The sequence below is a fragment of the Aythya ferina genome (genome assembly GCF_964211825.1).
Source record: "Aythya ferina genome assembly, chromosome: 5".
NCBI lineage: Eukaryota > Metazoa > Chordata > Aves > Anseriformes > Anatidae > Aythya > Aythya ferina.
The window spans coordinates 5,046,648-5,067,139 of record NC_140301.1 but is presented as its reverse complement, the minus strand read 5'-3'; the positions used below and the strand labels follow the sequence as shown (position 1 = coordinate 5,067,139).

At 37.6% G+C, this 20,492-nt stretch overlaps 1 protein-coding gene across 10 annotated transcripts in view; it reads left to right on the top strand.

Annotated features, from left to right (window-relative positions):
• The window catches only part of SOX6 (SRY-box transcription factor 6), a 381,588-nt gene that overhangs the window by 45,760 nt on the left and 315,336 nt on the right, over positions 1-20,492 (top strand). For all 10 annotated transcript variants that reach the window (XM_084521857.1, XM_084521855.1, XM_084521866.1 and 7 more), the window contains one exon: positions 9,434-9,504. The gene's annotated coding sequence lies outside the window, so the exon portion shown is untranslated. The remainder of the gene's footprint in view (positions 1-9,433; positions 9,505-20,492) is intronic.

Genomic DNA, 20,492 nt, shown 5'->3' with positions numbered 1-20,492 from the left:
TCAGCTATAGTAATCTTAAATATTTATTTTCTTGTACTGTACTTTAAAATTTTGCCTGGAAAAGCCGTATAGGTACCCAATATATTCTTCTGATATTAGTCATGTGTGTGTATGTCAGTATTTTCAAAACGCATATCCTCGTATAACTGCATACTCTTAAGATCCATTAGGGCTATATGTGTAGCACTGAGAACAATGTGGTCTTGAACATGGCTGCAGTACCACCTTAAAGGAATGAGTTGGAAGCGAAGTGAAGGATAAAGTTATTTGGAAGCAAGGAGTAGTTAGCAGTAAAATAATAATGAAGTTATAAATGTAATCATTAGAGCCATAACTAATATCTTAGTCTCTTAAATGAAGACATAACAGAATAAGGATTTAAAAACTTTTTCAAGTGAGAAAAAACTTTTATTAATAAGTTTTGAATTCTTGAGAGCGTAATTGACTAGAATTTAAAACCATTTTTCTCTTCTTGTTTTTCCCCAAAGTTTTCTTCTTATACACAAGTAGTTAATTCTGCACTGCATTCCAAAGGGTACATACGCCAGAAAAAGAGGGCAGGGTCACCTGGAAAAAGAGATATTTCTAGCTCAAAGAAGTGAAGTATGCCTACGTAGAGTATAATAGAAAAATCAGAAAAAAAAAATACAAAAAAAAAAAAAAAAAAAGAAAGAAAAACCTACATACTTTATAGTTGCCTGGGAGTAGTTACAACTTGTGCTCTAATGATTTCTGATGGATGTTGCTGTAATGTTCATTCTAGTGTTTGTTAAAAAGAAAACGGAGAAAACAACACCCTAAAATTCCACAGAAATAGCTGCTTCATTTAGCACAAGGCAGAAAGATATCTGAAGTTCTTCCTAAAGAACTTTCTTTTTAAAGAAACTCAAGTTTTTTTCCCTATATATTTTTCTTTCCTCCTTCATTTTCTCTTGTTTAGTCAAATAGTGATAAGATCTTATAATGAGACATGTCAGGCTGATGAGTTAATTTGCTGAAACTTTTAGGTTTTCTATCCAGATTAATGCCATTTTTTTTGAGTGTGACTGTGTGTGTGTTTAAAATCAGTATTCCTCTTACATTTCTGAAATATCATATGCAAAGCACCTAGTAGCCACCCCTCTAGCCATCAGCTTTTCATTGCTGCCTGTCAGTATCATGCTGAGGACAGGTGCAGATAGCCTGAGGCTCATAGATATTGAGCAATGCTTGTAAGTGCCTGGAGATATGTTTTTATATGATTACCTAAGGAGGCTAGGAAATTATTGCCCAAATAATTTTCAGCCTGTGAAAAACAGAGCCCATCCCCCTAACCTGACTTTACAGTTGTAGTTCAGGACAATTTGTCCTAAAGTGCAGGGCACCTCTGGCTCCAAGATCAAGAGTTTACTAATATGTGATCTCTATATGCATTATAAAAAAAAAAAAAAACAAACAGGCTAAGAACATATAACTGGTCTGTATAGACTCATATTTCTGTAGCACTTCAGCATTTTAACCTGCTTGACTGTTACCCCCAACTGGACTTAACATAAATTAGTGCTAAGAGTGGTTGTATCATTTGACGGGCTGTATTGCCTACAAAGGTTGTTGTGCATGGGAAGATGCTTCAATTCTGCTTTTTAAAATATCTTGCAGAGGTAAATAGCACAGAAGAGAGAAAAAAAAAAAAAAAAAAGGAAATCAAAATCTTTAGATGATAGGTAACAGGAACAAATATGATTTTAACAGTGGTATCGTAGGTGAAATTCAGTAGAAACTAAGGCTTCATCTGGTTAAGTCTCCAAAGCTTGAATTCTTGTAAACTGAGCCTTACCACTGAAGGCAGATCTCTGTTTCAAGGTGTAATCTTTCCATACTCAAGCATGATTCTTTGCTTGCTTGATTTTTTTTTTTTTTTTTTTAAACCAATTAAGTAGTCCAGCTTTAGGAAGACTGAAGGGAGTCTAAGAAGTTTTTATTTTGAGGTAACATCAACTTGTTCATTTTTTTCACATGGGATTTCTTTGTCCAGTAGGTGAGAATTATTTGTCTTCAAGACAGATTATTGTAAAAAATCACAAATAGAAGGGTGCCTTGGGCAGAGGACAAAAGCATTTCTTTGCTGGTGTTACTCTGTGCTGCACACCTGGAGAATTGCCTTCTAACTATGTTGTAGCAAATGGCACATTTTTATTATAAGGATACAAAATATATTTGTCAGAAAAAAAAAAAAAAAAGCATGACTTTGAGTACAGCTGGCTTAGGTCCTGGTGTTTGGCTCACAACCTACTTGCCTTACATTTTGCTGAAGGTAAGGGTGCGTTGTTGCTTTGTTGTTGTGTATGTGTGTATCAGTTGTGACAGGCTGAATCTCCAGTTTTCAAGGGAATTTTCCCATCTGATTGCTATATGCTATGTTTATGCTGGAATTTTAGATGATGAAATATGTACCCATGCACTATTATTTGCATTATTATTGATATCTCTAATATGTCAGTCATGTCAGCTGTTTTTACTATTTGTAGCTCTTGGAAATAATGATAAAATTGGGCTATCCTAATTAACACTTGCCTGTGCCCACCCCCCAAATATCTCTTTGCTTGACGGCTTCAGTTTCCTGTTTAAGAGGTTTCTTGTTACTATTACAAGCTTTGTTATGCGTACCACACTATCCAAAATTGTGCCAAAGATCTTGAATCTGGTAAATGTAGCACCAGTACAATTTCATAGTGTTTGAGTCAAAGTCCAGCCTGCTGAAGACTTGTCCTAAACCCTGTTTGTATTGTGTTGTGTACCACAGCTTCATACCTGGAGCAGGAGTAGGCAAGGAACTGAAGCCTCCTTTATTATTTAACTGATCACACATGTGCATAATTCTCTATGCTTTGTCTAGCAAGGAAGACACAGTCACAGAACTTGTTTACATTTTTGTTTCCAAAGAGAGAATTTATTTGCTTAGACAAAGTCACCAATTGAAGATATTAGTATATAAATGTGCCAGTAAAATGAGTATCTACCTGTAAACATAGATAGTTGATTTGAAGTAGAGGCAAATCAATGAGATTTCATTCTTTTGTGTAATTGAATTTCAATTTAGCCCAATTCAGATCTTGTGAAGTTCATTAAAAAGACTTAACTGCATGCTAAATACAGGTTAGAGTAACATTTTATACCATGTATACTGTCTTCTTCTGTCATACAGCTGAGTTGTAAGAATGTACCCTTTTTTTAGACAAAGTAAGACAATTCTTCAGTAAACTTTCTTTAAACATGGTTCTGAATATGAAATAGCAGGGAACCTGACAGTATATTTTGTAGTCAAAAGATAAAGTGAACTAAAACCTACTAAAGGTATTGTTAATTTTAATTCTTTTTTTTTTTTAATTGAATTAAATTTCAAAATATGCCATCGTGGTATGATAACAGCTCCTGGTGTACATTTTCTTCTCATATAATGCAATATTACACAATGATAATATTATATAATAAAGGAAAACATTGTTATTATTTTGTGTTAAAGTTGTATCCAGAAAACTCATTTGGGATTATATTACAGTAGTGCCCTGAGGCTCTGTTACTGTTGCAAGTCCCTGTAAGCACATATGAAGAGATTAAAAAGCTATCGTTCCAAACAGAGAAAGTACATTTGGGGCACAGAGAGAGAAAAGAGCAAAAATTTGCTTAATGTTACAATACAGGTCAATGCCAGAGCTGCAGTTACAGCTTTCACGTGTTTGATTTCCACGGCTGTCACAAATGTGAATCTCCAAAGGGTGACCCTGGGTGCTGTCTCAAAGCCATGTCCTCTGCACACTGATGACTCTAGGTGTAGAGAGTAACCTCCCAAGTGCAGTTCAAGTTTGCTGTAAAACTCTGGATTTGGTATGTCTTTCTAGCAGTCTCACACATTGGAAGTGTTTCTGGTAATACCAGTCACATTTCTTAGGGCTTGTAATGCTGTAACTTTTCATTCTGGGCTTAATTTGCCTTGTGTTACCTCAGTGCACAGATCTATACGTACAAACACTACAGAAACATACCAGTTTTGAAAGCTTTCTCTGTTGTCATGAATTCAATCATATTGATTAGGAACGACCCTGCCTGCAGGTATTAAAACGGCATGTGGCTCACAAGAAGCTCAGAATTGGGTTTGTGTCATAGCTACATCATGTGAGTGGCAGTGGGCTGGTGCAGGCACTGCCAGGAAATCCGAGTCCCTTGATGTGGCAGCAGGCAGCCAGCAGTGCTTTGCAGCCTACCCCAGGCCACTGTGGAGGCTTTTGCTGTCTCTAATCCATGAGTTATAACCGGAGTTCCTCCTCTCCCTTCAGCCTTCCAAGTAGTGTGGTATATGTCTTGTGGTTCTTATCTGCTTGAAAGTATGAGTGCAGAGCTTATCAGATCTGGAATGCTAGCCTCCTTCCTTGTATGTGAAAGGAGAAATACATATTTAGGTATTTCTTTCATCTGCGGAATGAATTAGACATTTTTGCTATTTTCAAGTATGATTTTAGTGGCATTTATAACAATGCATTGAAATTAGTTGTTGGACACGTATTGTGCTTTTTTTAATTCCTTTTTTAATCGTAACTTGATGCCAAGCTACAAAACGATAGAGCCAACAGACCTTGATTTTGTATTCTGTGCTCAGGCCCTGTAGTGACTGCATGCTTTATAGATACGCAGGCACACAGCAGAGAAATCTTCATGAGCTGCCTGGTGAAGACAGCGCACACTTTGCAAATGCGTGTGCCTTGACAGAAGAGCCCATAAGGAGTGCTTGCAGCTAGTTATATAATAGGATGCTGCAAGATCACGTGCCACTACCGGGTAATACCCTCCTGGGAGAGACAGTGGAACGACTGCCTTGTGAACCACACTGTGGGGTTTGGCAAAAGTGGCGGTGGGGTTCCTTTTTTTAAGAGGTAGTTTACAGAAGCACCATCTATTGTATGCGTATGTTGACACGCTTTTTGTAGGCAGATGTGAGGTTGCTCTAAACTGGAAGTCATGTAGTTTACGTAAGTGCTAACCATAGCTAAACTGGATTAGAGTGGGTTTGTGGCCAGTCGTCTCCCAGTGTGGGCAGTGAGCTCACATCTCCCTGCAGAGCTCTGCGGAGTTGCATCCTATTTTAGGTATTCCTTTGAGCCTCACTTCTGTAATAACAACATCATGGCTTCTGATACATAGAATAGTAGAGTATCGCTGTTATGGAAGGAAGAAGTAGTAGTTCCTTTTTATGAATAAGGGAATACGAAGTACAGAGAAACTCCTCTGCTGAAGGTTGTGCAGAAAATCTGTGGCAAAGAAGTGGCTGAGTCGAGAGGTCTGGAGATGAGTGTTTACCTCGTATACACCACGTTCTTCTTACCTCGCTATGATGCAACAAGTTTTAAAGTGACCAGTGGTGTAACAGGTGGTGTGCTCTGATTCCTCTTTTGATAGACCATTTGGCTGTGATCTCTGTTGCAGGGTGCAAAAATTGAAATGAGGATCATTGCAGACCATTATAAAATGAGAAGTAGTAGGTATACAGCCCCCTTTTCACTTTTTCCCATTGAAGAGAAATAACCAAAAAAAAAAAAAAAAAAAAAAAGGAATTCCCTTGTCTTCTGTAGAAAGTCTCATCTATAGTGGTTAATTACTGTGTTTACTTCCTTGTTTCAAAATGGTTGTGTATGAAGAATTTTCTGTGTGCCAGTAAACCATTCTTCAAGGAATCATCTTGAAACTGTGCCCTTTACCTCAATTAAGTAAAATTTTTAGAAATCGAACTCAAAGGATCTCATCATAATCAACCTTCTGCCCCTTCATTTCTATGATTGTGGCTTGCAGGTCATTAATGTTGTTTTAATTGTGGAATTTTGCACATTCAGGGTGTGAAATTGAGATGTGATTCAGGCCCTAAATGTATAACTTCATTTCCGTATTATTCCTTCTTCTCATTTCCCATCATACTATAATTCTGAAAATAGTTTTTTAACTGTTGTTGAACGGTACGTATTTTAGTCCTAGCAGCCCACAATGATAGGCCACATTCTCAAATGATATAACATGATGCCATGCTTTTTACTAAATAACTGCTTCCATTTTTTACTTGCCGGCTTCGTTCACTTTTGACTGTGCACAGAAAATACAGACTACCTGTAGAAGCTGTATCTTAGAAGAATCAGAAAATTTTAATGAAAGATTTTATAGAATGAACATTTTTTTTCTGCTGTTCAAAGGTGCTAAAATCTTTTATTGTGCAAACTGAAATCTCTTGGAATTATTAGAGCTGACTGTTTAGGAGGATAGAAGACCATTTTATAAATTACTGCATAAATAAATAAATTCTGCTATTTATGGAATTTTCTTTGGTTCATAACAGTTAGAGCACCCAAGATCCTGTGGTCACCTACTGATGTTCCTAAACTGTTTTATGTCTAGGGTTCTCTTGATCTCAATATGCGTTTGCAAGACAAGCAAAAGGTGCCTGAAATCATTGCATAGGCTGTTCTTACAGCTTTGTTTTTCTCCTTTCATAGTGGGACTAGGAGATAAGGATGATAAGGATGCCAGAAACTTTCCAAACAAGCATCTAAAATAGCTGCGGAAATTGCAGGTACTGAGGATGTTTTGAGAGCATTCTGACTGCAAAATAGCTGAGGAAAGTTTCTGGTGAGACTTGTACCAATTGAATCAGCAGAATATTTTAAAGAAAACTTTGTTCTTGTATATATTTCTGCAGCAACTCTTTACTTGTGTAGTTGCTTGGAGCTCAGCTTCAGACATCAAAAGTGAATATAAAAGTGGTTTAAGCTAATAGAACAAGAGCTAGGCTTCCGAACGGGGTAGGTCTTTCTTCTCAACGTCAGTGGGAGCTGGCCTCCCAGACACCTTTAAAAGCATGGTGTGAGTCTTTTATTGATTGCAGGGACAGGTGCAAAAATCTACATGGCACAGCTGCTGACCTGTATAATAGGCATTGGTTTATCTTACTTATAGCATACATTTATATTTAATTATACACGTTGTGTAGAGTATAACTGATAGAAATTTTATGGTGTTAATGTTTGATGGACAGAGAATTTCCTTTTTATATGAAAAAGGAAAGAGTTAGTTATTTAGTAAGTTAAAAACAAAAAAAGCACAAAATTGGAAATCTGAAATAAGAACTGAATGATACAAGGTTCATTCATAGAGTATAGAACTGCAGATATTTAAAAAAAAAAAAAAAAAAGAAGAAAAAGTATTTCATCTAATTAGGTCATGAGGGTTTGTGTGTGAATGTCTGTTTTAGCTATATTGTCTGTCTTTTGAGCCAGGAACTGTGCAAAGTAAGGTGAGTCAAGGTAGTAAAAAACAGGTGTCATTTTCCTCCCTATAAACCTTAAGTATCTCATACTTGAATTTTCACTGTAAGTAACTGTTTCCAATCAATCAGTGTTTCCATAATTTTCCTTACATTCTGGTTGTGCTGGCAGAATACTCTTTTTACTGAACTCTTACTTGATTTCTTTTGAATGCGCTATACAAAATGCACTATTTTATTACATTTACCAAGGAAATGTGGTTGAAAGAAAAGTCATTTTTGATAGTTCTGTATGATTTACTAAATACAACGGTCTAGCTCAGATGAGTCTATTTTGAGAAGAATGCTGTTTGGGGTTGGGTTTTTGTTTTCCCACCCTGACCAGCTGCATATTGGCTAAGTCCACAGCTGATTCCCAGTTCCTAGGTGTTATCTGAGCAAAAAGCCCTAATTTACTCACAATCATCAGGCATGGTTAGCCCTGTGCTGTCTGTCGTATTCACGTTGTTGCTTTAAGAATCAGGGCTTCACATACATAATATTCTGCCTTTTTTTTTTTTTTTTTTTTTTTCTTAAACCAAGCTGAAGTTCTTCCTGATAGATTAACAGAACGCTACAGCTAAATTTTAAATTTTGTATATTTAACCTTTCCCCCTAATTGCTTGCCCAGAATAAAGGTTTGGTGCTTTGTTCCTAAATTCTCTACATGAGGTGGTGTGCATTAAAGTGTATTTATACTCTTTCAGATTAATTAACTGTGACCTTATGAACCACTGTCCTTGTTTAATTGGTGGCTCCAAAGCACACTAATGGCATAAATCAGCTGATAATGAGATTCAGGCTTGCTTTTAAAATATATAATAACACAGCATTGATACAGCAAATGAGATTTGTTGACTTTCTGTTGGTATTACAGGAGAGAAGACACAATTAAATGTGTACTTTTGGGATGGGGGAGGGCTTGGTTGGAATGAATAATATGCACTTCAGGGTGGGTGTATTAAATAAGGAGGATATTCTACATCAAGATAAGTTTGGTATTCTCTCCTTGTCTCTAGGCAATGCACAGTACTGGCTGGTGCACTTTAGGATACAGAAATGTTGTGGGAAGGTGTTTCTTAAAGATTACTGGAGGCTAACAAAAACGATGATTTCATCTTAAATATAGTTACATGTTTTTAAACTAAGCTTACACCCACTGTTTTATGAACTGCAAATTAATCAGGTAGCTCCTGGAGAACAAAAAGGTTTTGACCTAAACTAGTTGCCCAGGCTCCATTACTATTTTCAGTTTAATGTTACCCATATCCATCCTCACATTTTGGAAGGAAAACAAGGGCTCTGCAACAAAGTTTCTTTGTTTTCCTAAGAACTAAAAATGTGCTGTATGTAGACCAAACAATAAAAATAAACTACTGAACTACCTTCTAATGCATGGGGGTTCTGGAGAGAGGAAACCATGGATATTTAGAGGCATAAAGTGAGTCATTGTGCTAGTTAAAGAATTTTATAAGGCAAGCTCTGTGGGTTTGAGTTGCATCTGTTACCTTTCCAGCTAGAACTGAGGGGTATGCAGGAAAAAGAATGTTGGATTTAATCATGCCTTATAGTGAACGCATTGTACTTAGACTCAGCTTCTAACCAGGATCTAGACCATAGGAGAACAAAATTGTCAGTCTGTCTTTTTGTATGAATTTTGCCTCAGAGGGGTTCCAGTTAAACATACCTAAACAGTAACAATTTAAACCACTTGAGCTGCAAAATGCTGCTAACAAAATACTTTTTAAAAGTAATGAATGTTCTGTAACATGTAAAACAACAACAAAAAACACCAACCAACCAAAAAAAAAGCCTCAAAGCTATTTTCCTTATTAAAAGATAACCATGCTTGCATTTATGACAGTTTGTAGAAGCTGTAATGGACTGGTTGCTATGGTGTGAGATGTAGAACAATGAAATAATTGTTTCTCTTGGTATTGGCTTCCTGGAAACAAATTCTGTGTAAATTACTTGGCTGAAATAGTGACAACAGTCTTGTGTACTGCTTTATTTAGTTCATAGTTAAAAATCACAACTATTCAATAGTAATAAAAAAGTAAAATTTATCAGTTCTCTGCTTTCTTTTAACTTCTTTTTTTCCGTTTAATTTTTCAGGTCAGTTTCATGAATTCAAAAGCAACTTACCAGTGATTTCTGGGAGCTGGGGCTGATTTTTTTGCGTATTTGTAAGTATTTATTGATTAATTTTCCTATTGTGTGTGTCTTTATAATACTGTTTTCATGCAAAGGATGGAAACTATTTTAAAATGCCATCGTAATATCAGAAATTTAGATTCTTCATTCATTAATAACATACCCAGCTACTTACAAACTTTTTGTAGTTTTTTGCTACCAACTTAATTCAGCTGTTCGCAGGGGCTTACAGATACTTAAATTAACAGTGCATATTCCTGTTTGTCTTTTTTTTTTTTTTTTTTTTTTTTTTTTTATGATGATAATGAGAGAACAGTGTTGCTTACAGCAACACATTAGTTATGACTGTTGCTAACAGTGTCAGTGCATCTTCCTGTTGTGATTAAAATTGTTTCTGGTAGTGAATTGGGGCAGTGATTCAAGACTGACAGGACTTTTAGAGGAAATATTACATGGGTTAATGGAGGAACTGCTAGGACAACCAGTATCTGTTGAACTGGGAATGTATCTGTATTTACCCTGGAGAAAGCTGACCTTTATGATTGCAGCAAAATGACCGAGAGTGTAGTCATTTAGGCCATGGCCCAAGAATATGTTTCAGCATATGCCCAAGTTCAAACAGAACAAACGGGACTAGGCCTCTACATAAATGCTTTGAGAAAGGGAAGGTTAGAGGAGAGGATGTGGGAGTAAGACACTTATTTACACAACGAATAGAAAGCTTTCAGAATTGCTGTTTTGGATAGTCTTCAGCTTCAGTCAAGTATAATAAGGAAAATCTAATGGGACTTAGACTTGGCATGATATAAATTATTGCAATACCTCTTGTATGATGTAGTATAAATGAAACCAATCTATGCAGCCTGTTCTCTTAAGTCACAAATATAGTTTATGAATAAATATTTATTCAATCATTTGTGGAAAAAGATGTTCACAGAACTACATTCATCAGGGAAAAATATGGCTGTTTCTCCTCTCAATATGGAAATGCATTCAATTTGTACTAACCCTTCCTCTTTACAAATGTTCATTTTCATACATGGTTTTGCTATTATATTTGCAGTTTCCTTCACTTACAGGTCAGTAGACATCTGCATCTTTTTAATGAATGTTGTCAGTCGTATTTAAAGAAAATATTGTTATCAAATAAAATGAACAAATTTTAAAAAAGTATTACCTTTGAAAAGCTATTTTGAGATGGCAGTGTAAGGTTATGGGGTGATTACTGAATCAATAGTGAGGCATTTGCTGTAACTTTTCCACGCTTTGCCACTTCATGTTTTCTTCAAGTTATCACTTCAGTTTTCTGTGCCTCATTTTTTCTCATCTATAAATAGAAGCAGTAATATATCAGTCAATACAAATAATACCTATTTATACCTCAGTATTGAGTGTGCTTTCTTGTCAAAGCAGTGGAATAAATACTATTGTAGATTCACAGTGAATGTCATTGTGTGTACCAAGCTAATTGGATGAGAAGTTGTAAGTATTGTTTAATACATGTGGTAGAATAAACTTATGAAGTGCTTTAGTAATTGTATTATAGAAACCAGGATATCCCAAGTTGTAAGGGACCCACAAAGATCATCAAGTCCAACTCCTGGCTTCACACAATCACCCAAAAATCAGATCACGCGTCTGAGAGCTTTTGTCCAATCTCTTCTTGAGCTCTGGCAGGCTCAGTGCTGTGACCACGTCCCTGGGCAGCCTGTCCCAGTGCCCGACCGCCCTCTGGGTGCAGACCCCTTTCCTAACCCCCAGCCTGACCCTCCCCTGTCCCAGCTCCATGCCATTCCATCGGGTCCTGTCGCTGTCCCCAGAGAGCAGAGCTCAGCGCCTGCCTCTCCACTCCCCTTGTGAGGAAGCTGCAGGCCGCCATGAAGCCTCTCCTCAGTCTGGTCTTCTCTGGGCTAAGCAATCTGAGTGACCTCAGCTGCTCCTCATATGTCTTCCGCTCTAAACCCTTCACCATCTTTGACCCACCATCCAAAGGAGGATTTCACCCTCCTTTGGATGCACACTAATAGTTTTCTATGGACTTGTGATCTGAGTCTTGCCTGTCTTGGTTAACAGTGGCAATGTTCTCTGGTGAGAACAGGACAAAAATTGACATAAAATGTACTTTGAAAACAATGTTTGTGTTTAGGTTAACCAAATATGTAGTTAAACTATGATGCAAAATATGGACTATTGTTATCACACAACTGTACGCTGGCTTTTGCAGAAAAAAGTTAATACAGTTAAGGCACCTTACATATTGTGACCACTAGAGCTGGAACACAGTTCAGCAGGCTTACCAGAGAGGACAAGTAAATGACTGTACAAAATGACTGTGAAATGAACTACAGTCTAGTCTTTTATAGGTATTCTCTGCAAATTAGAACAGAATCATATTAACAGGAATATCTGGAGAAGCTAATACTACAGCTGATTGATCGTGTTCTTTGATTAAAGGATTTATTTTGGTATTTAGCACTGTATATCTGGGAACATACACATCCTACATTCACATAAGTTGAAAATAAAATGTAGGATGTACAACTAAGTGATACAGCCCAGTGTCTCCTCACATAATGAAAACAGGATTGAAGTATACATTCTACATTAATAAAGGTTTAGATCTTCTTAAATCGTGTATATTGTACCTCTCCAAAGTGGAAAATATTCTTTACGTAATATACATCAGTTCAGCAGATACAGACTTGTATTCAGCAACAGGAGTAAGTATAGTGTCATAAATTTTCACTGTGCTCTGTAGACTAGTAGGGCATGCTGTTATTTCAAGTTTCTTTCAATTTAAAGGCTTGATTTCTGCAAATACTTATTCATGTGAGATGACTCTGGAAGCTGAGGAGAACAGGATCAGAACTTGAGGACGAACAAAAAGGCCCTAAGGAGATGATAAGATGGGAGCTTTGGGGGTTGGTGTGGAAGACAAAAGGTTTGCATATATAAAGAGTTTTGAGAAGATTCAATTTAAAGCAGCACTTTAAAAATGCTAATGAGAAGCGTATACCATTTTCAATGTTGCACTATAGAACTTGGGTGTGTTTTTGCAGTGTATTTACTTGATCTATACTCCAAAGGGAAGGAGTGTAAGTTGACACTAGGAAGATTGATTTTCAAAACTTCGTATTTTTTATAAAGGAATACAGCAAGATCAGCAAAATAGTGCTATAGGTCTATACCAAAGCTATTTCAACCAGGGGCTATAATAACTTTTTCCTCAAATTTTTGAAAGTTTTGTCATAAATGCATTCTGCTGTAACATGTAATTACTTGGATCATCCAGTTCAGACAACTTTTTTTGTTGTCATATTTGGCTACTTTTGTTCAGGAGAAAACAGGATTGATGATTCATACAAAAGTAAATTTCATGGAAAATGTGACATTTGTGCTTTTGTGTTATGCCCACAGAGTAATTGTCCTAACTGAAGGTTACTTTTTTCAAGAATGTGGGTTTAATTTATTTAACTGTCCTTCTGAAGTAGGTTTGTCCAGTAGTAAACTGCAATGGTTATTTAAAGTTACAGAAGGTAAAATAAATATCCTCTAATAACTGCATGTAAAATGAATCCTACTTGTAGATCAGCAGTTGTACATGTATATACCTCTTTATTAGCAGTTCAGTTTGTGTGCAAATATTTTATTGTGACTTGTGTGTAAAGTGAAAACAGTGACAAAGCGGGGGAAAAACTCTGAAATGAATTGTGGTAAAGCCCATAAAACTTCAGTGTCTTGCTAGAACTGCTCTTCAATGAAAAGCCTGCGTTGAAAATATGGTGAAAATAATATCATTGGATTTGGAACTAAACTCAAATCACTTTAAAAACAAACAGCAGCATTTTTTGGAAAGGTTTAACAACAAAAATAGAAACGCTTAAGGGGCATGCAAAAGCACACACATCATAACATAAAAAAGCTGGTGGTGTAAGTAGGTAAACAATCTTTTCAAGCACTTCGTCTGATAGCACGTGGTCAGAAGGTACTTTTTGATTCAAACTCAGTATTTAATGTTTTTCCTCAATTTTATTTTTAAGGCAATTTTTATGGTTGGTTTACTTGGAATGGTTCTATTTAAAACTTAGGGACTGTGTTCAGTTACAGCATGGAGCATCTGACCAAATAGAGTCGTGCTTTGTTTTTGTAACAGTTTAGATAAGGATAAAAATAATAATTAAAAAAAGCCTACTAATTTGTGATTATTTACATGATAAAGTGAAAGAAGGCATAGCTTATTTGGGGCAAGTGAAGGCGTGTGGCTTTGGCACTATTTAGCTTTACAGGTTTAATTGGTAATATCTGATGTTATTCTGAAGTCCAGTTTATTTGGGAGAATACTGTGTCTATACTTGCTGGCTGAGCAATATGGTGGACTCAATTTTTCTCTTCTTAATATCTAGTTGCTCATTTTGGTCAAGGAGGTGTGTATCAGAGTATCACCTCTTTATGGACAGAACTCATTCAAAATTCCTATTAAGGAAACAAAGTGGTGCCTTGCTGGAAGCTCTCTTTGCTGCAACGTCCAGAGGTGCTCTGTCTCAGTGTGCTGGTGGAGGTACCAGAGGTCTTTTTCCTCTTCTGTCTGCTTTCCAGCTAATGTTTGTGACATAACAATGTAAAATGATGTGGTCATACCATGAAGTAGCCTCTCAGCAATTTGAAGCTTTGTTTTCCTGGGATTATTTTACAAATGGTGAATATAAAATCTGCTATAGTGGGAAACTATCTTACTGATTTTATGCAATGCCTACAGTACAGCAGCACACAAATTTTCTAATATACAAAGTTCCAGTATATAACATAAGGTATAAATAAATACAAAAGCAAGACAACTGCATTGAAGATTTTTCTAGTCTGAAAAAGCTTCTGTATAAAATACACATATTTTAGACATTTTAAAGAGATAGTCAGTTGTGTAGAAACAAAATGGAAAGGAGAAGGACGCTTCTTTACACTTGAGTAATGCTGTCTGCCTGGATGCCCAAGCACATTTGCCAGTGTGGGTCAAATGGGAGCATACTTGCATCCTTCCAATGCTATGTAGTTTCACCTGAAGAGCAGAAGGTGTAAGAAAAAAGGACTGAAGGAGAGAGGTGACTGGAATAAACTTCTCACTTTTTGTGAGAACAGGACAGAAGTCCAAGCAAAACTACCACAAATTTTATTTTGTTTTCAGTTTCTAAGACTCTCATGCCCCTCCCACCTTTGCTTCTAGATGGGATGTCTCATGGACTCCCTGTATGTTTTTTTCCAAAGCTGTGTGGTTGTGGTAGGTCATCCAGGGACTTCTCTTAGTGGAAGGAGTGCCTGATACATGGCAGCACGTTCCTATCTGAGTTCCCATTTACCTTCTAAGTGCAGCAGATGTTATTTTGGCTGTTGCTTTATTGACTGGACAGACTGTTTCTTTGTAGTAAGTAAAAAAAAAAAAAAAAAAAAAAAAGAATAGGTATACAATATGCTTATGTTGTGGAAGCAATATGCATTGTATTCAATTTAGCCAGATTTTCTTATAATAAGCAAATAGCATACCCAGACTACTATTTTGATTTTTAACATAGAACAGAAACTTTGTTCAGTTTCTTACAAATAATGGAATGCATGCACAAGAGAAAACATACAACATAACAATTTGCATTCACATAAATCCAAAGGGTTTATCGTGCTGTCATGCTTATCAGAGCCTTTAGAACTGCTAAAATAAGGACACCACTGAGGGGGCGAGAGCCATCCAACCAGCTTCTGACGTACTGCACAGGGATGTGTGGTCTTTGCCTACTTTTTGATTAAATTTAACCATTTAAAGAAGCTGCTGCTGGAAATGCAGCATTGCCATGCTTTGAATGTGAGGATCTCCTCGTTCCTTTGCTGCTCCATACGTGTGCTGCATGAGATACATCTGCCGTCTAAAAAAACCTTTGCAAAATCACTAAGCAAAAAAATGGAAATCCTCATCTAAAGACATCTATTTTTGCAAGAATGTAATATGCCATTCAAGTTGCATGCAATCTAGAGTGAGAGGAATCTGTTAGGAAATATTTGTGCTAACAAGCTGAAATAAGAACATAGAAGCTAAGTATTTGTACAAGTCCATACCTGGACAGAGTCCTAGAGGTTTTCTGCAAGTGATTGGCGTTTACAGAATATTATTGGAAGAAATGATAGTTTGTCAGAAAACCAAAGCCTTAGGTCACTTAACAGTTAGATCTTAGAAAACCTGTAAAGAAAACTTTGTTCCAGCCACACTGAGTGGTAAATTATACAGGGTATTTCTTATTCTTCGTAAATGACACAAAGGATTTCTTATTCTGTGGTGTGGATGGGGAATGCTAACAGTTGATGTGAGCATTAACTTTTTGAATCGTATTACTTAAAAGAGTAGGGGTTATAAAGTGCCCACAGACAGCTTCATTTTCTCGCTGTCTTCCTAATGCACACATACCAATGGCTGTTTGATTCATTTATTGACATAAAACAGAATTGCTTAGAACTAACCACTCATTCATCATAATCACAGTTACAGGAGGGTGTGGGGTAAGAGGTTAACTGCTTGCTAGATATACCAAAACCTGACTTGATAGAAATCTGATAATGGGCTGTTGAAGGTAAAATGTAAGTGTTAATAGCTAAATAATAAAAAAAGAAAAAGATATAGACTATATTGTAAAACACTCACATTTCTAAAGTTAATTAAAAAGAGCTGATCAAAGTGAAACCCCTTTAAAAATGTTACTTTAAGATATTAAAGATAAGATAGAGCACAAAGGTCAATTTTAAAAATCAGTGCATTTTTTAAATTCATTTTCCACGAAATGGGTAGGCTTCCTGACAGCACTTTAATTAATAATGAAAATATAAATAATGTGAAAAACTTCATTTTTACCTTAGTAGTAAATCTCTGTTCCTGCACAGAGATGATGAACTAATATTTGGGGTATCTAAATTAACAAGGCATTTGACAAAATCAATTTGAACTAACTGGGGACAGCTTGCTGTTCTTAATATGTCTGATGGATTCGGTACTCTGCATCATAAAATATTCAAAGACTACACTTAATTGTGTAAATACCATATTATCTTTATGGGTTTATTAGAGATTACAGTATAATCTTGGCTCTGAAAGTTAGTCTGAAGGATGCTCCCTGAAGGAGCCAAGAAGCCCCAGGGAGTAATTAATCCAATTCCCCAGTGCTAAAACAAAGCAGGTTATGTGGTAGTTTTATTTTTTTGAAGTTTCACCTCTCCTGCCTTCACTGATGAAACAGTTCACAAAATCTAAGACTTCATTCAAAGTTCTTATTTTTGTATTAAAATAAAAGTGTGATCTAGAAAAGGAAATGACTTCTGTCTGGAAATTGGCAGGAATTAAGGTGTGACTGAAACACATGGTCCTGTATAAAGACCTGAAGTACTGTAGGGCACCAGAAGGAAAACAAATGCCTAGCTAGTAAACTGGCCATGTAATTGGAATTCTTACTGCTTTACTATCTATTTTCTCTGAAATGCTTTAGTATTCAATACTTTTCTGTTTGAGAACTGCCTGGTCTCAAACAGAAGTGGGAGGGCACTTCTTTACTGTGAGGGAGACAGAGCACTGCAACATGTTGCCCAGAGAGATTGTGGAGTCTAACAGTGTGACCAGCAGGGCTAGGGAGGTGATCGTCCCCCTGTACTCAGCTCTGGTGAGGCCGCACCTCGAGTACTGTGTTCAGTTTTGGGCCCCTCGCTACAAGAAGGACATGGAGGTGCTTGAGCGGGTCCAGAGAAGGGCGACGAAGCTGGTGAGGGGCCTGGAGAACAAGTCCTACGAGGAGTGGCTGAGGGAGCTGGGCTTGTTCAGCCTGGAGAAGAGGAGGCTCAGGGGCGACCTTATCGCTCTCTATAGGTACCTCAAGGGAGGCTGTAGCGAGGTGGGGGTTGGTCTGTTCTCCCACGTGCCTGGTGACAGGACGAGGGGGAATGGGCTTAAGTTGAGCCAGGGGAGTTTTAGGTTGGATGTTAGGAAGAACTTCTTCACTGAAAGGGTTGTGAGGCACTGGAACAGGCTGCCCAGGGAAGTGGTGGAGTCACCATCCCTGGAAGTCTTCAAAAGACGTTTAGATGTAGAGCTTAGGGATATGGTTTAGTGGGGACTGTTAGCGTTAGGTCAGAGGTTGGACTCGATGATCTTGAGGTCTCTTCCAACCTAGAAATTCTGTGATTCTGTCTCCTTCTCAAAACCCATCTGGATGCCCTGCTCGGCAGCAGGGTTGGACTAGATGCTCTTCAGAGGTCCCTTCCAAACTTGGCCATTCTGTGATTCTGTGGCCAGTGACTGAATCCATCATTTATTTCCCTAGTAGCACTGAACTACAGTTAGATTTTCTGAAGTGATCAGAGTAAAGTGCAGGAATTTGGAACCTAAATTCTTAGCATTATGAAAGTGAAGTAAAAATTTCATTCCCAGAAAAAATCATTGCTAACCGTCTAAAACTTGAGAGGCATTCTTACAGCAGGCACAAGGGATTGGAGATGTGCTTAAGTTGGAGTGTGTGGTAGCACTCCTTGCTCCTATTTCAGCAAAATAATTTTATGAACATCGTGTCAGGCTCGTGATTAGCCAATCCATCAGTGGAAAGCTGGCAGCCCTTTACATTTCAGAGACAAAGAAAAATTCCAGAATGTACCTGGTATATTAAACAATTCTGTGAAGTTCATTGAACTCGTTTTTATTTCTCCTGTATTTCAGAGATATTATTTAGAATTGAGCATGCTATCTTAATAGAACATGCACTATTGATTTATTTAAAGATATAATATTTTCTGTCTTCTTTTTATGTCTTTGGGGGCTGTTTGTACTATTGGCATTTTATTTCATTGTTCCATTTTTACCAAGTGATTACAGTTTGTATAAAATCCAGCAGCAAAAATAAAAAGCTGAAATTATTCTTTCTAAAATGCAATGTTCTGTATTTGTCAACACTAGGTTTCATGTTGCTCTGCTGCTTCTTAACCCAGTATTTTTAAAGTATGACTAGAAAGTCTTAATTTTATGGAACATTTCCTTCTTCAAATCATGATGCAGATTTTTAACATAAATTTTGGAAAAGCCATTTCCCCTACAACTGTGTTGAACTCCCCCCACACCCCATATCCGCTAAAGAACAGTTATATATGAGAGCTCGTTTATCCTATATTGCTTGGGCAAGTTTTTATCATTGTGAGGTTATTGGCCTTCTTTCATTGCTTATATATTAAGGTAACATCCCACCCAAGCAAGTAGTCCTTAAGCGTCCTCACTAATTTCATTAAAGCTTGACCGTATATCCATATTTGTAAGAAGTATGAGCAGGCCAGAAGGAAATCTTTTGCCCAGGGGTTTCTTTGCTAAGAATGGAACCATATTCGCTTGCCTCTACAATACTAGGTATTAGTTGCTGCCCACTCCAGGATTCATCAGATCCAGTATGGGAACCTAGTTTGTGAAATATGGTCAAGGAATGAACAAACTGCATATCACAGAGTCATCTAGGTTGGAAGAGACCTCCAAGATTACCCAGTCCAACCTCTGACCTAACGCTAACAGTCCCCACTAAACCATATCCCTAAGCTCTACATCTAAACGTCTTTTAAAGACTTCCAGGGATGGTGACTCCACCACTTCCCTGGGCAGCCTGTTCCAATGCCTCACAACCCTTTCAGTAAAGAAGTTCTTCCTAACATCCAACCTAAAACTCCCCTGGCTCAACTTAAGCCCATTCCCCCTCATCCTGTCACCAGGCACGTGGGAGAACAGACCAACCCCCACCTCGCTACAGCCTCCCTTGAGGTACCTATAGAGAGCGATAAGGTCGCCCCTGAGCCTCCTCTTCTCCAGGCTGAACAAGCCCAGCTCCCTCAGCCACTCCTCGTAGGACTTGTTCTCCAGGCCCCTCACCAGCTTCGTCGCCCTTCTCTGGACCCGCTCAAGCACCTCCATGTCCTTCTTGTAGCGAGGGGCCCAAAACTGAACACAGTACTCGAGGTGCGGCCTCACCAGAGCCGAGTACAGGGGGACGATCACCTCCCTAGCCGTGCTGGTCACACTGTTTCTGATACAAGCCAGGATGCTGTTGGCCTTCTTGGCCACCTGAGCACACTGCTGGCTCATATTCAGCCGACTATCCACCATCACTCCCAGGTCCTTCTGACCCTTCATAGCCCCAGCCCTAGACAATCATAGCTATGATGTGACTATTATTACCACATCTGTCTATAACTTTTCTGTAATTTATTTACTTGCTTATTAATCTCTTGTTTGTAAAGATTTTTTTAATGAACTTCAGCATAACTTCTAGAGAACTATAAGGGGAACGCAACAATGTTCATTCTGTTACCCCCTTTTGCTGTATTTGTTAAAACAGCTGCAGGACGTGTGTAATCTTCCTCTAGATTTCTAGAGTTGTATGTTAGGTAACATATACATCCTTTTCATAGGCCAATTTACTGGAATAGTTATACAGTTGTTGAAACAAATGATCATGATAATTTATTCTTTTCCATTCATTTTTTTTTTTAGACTGAATTTATACATTCTGATTACCACAGGTTCCATTATAGATTTGTTTCTGACTGCGGTATTCAGCAGTTTTTTTTTTTTTTTTTAAGGCTATATAGATTCTTGTAGGTTATGCCAGGAATATGGCAGCCTCTGTTTTCCTCTTTTCCCTTTCCCTGTCTGGTAACTTGTTTCTGGGTGTCAATGAACTCCTTCATTCCCCCAAAACAGCCTTCCCCTTGAGATAGCTGTTTTTTATGGTTTTTGCCTCACCCACCCACCCACCTGCCATTAACTATTTGGTTACCACTCAAGTACTTCATCATCGAGATTCAAACCTCATTGTCCTGTGGCCATTGTTGCTTAGCAGAACACCCATGCTTGCTTCCTACACAAACACACACAAATAAATTAATAACTGAGTGGAACTCCTCCTCCTCTATGCTCCAGAAGGAGCTGCTCCAAAAAGAAGCCATTTATAGTATCAATAAGCTGCTTCTC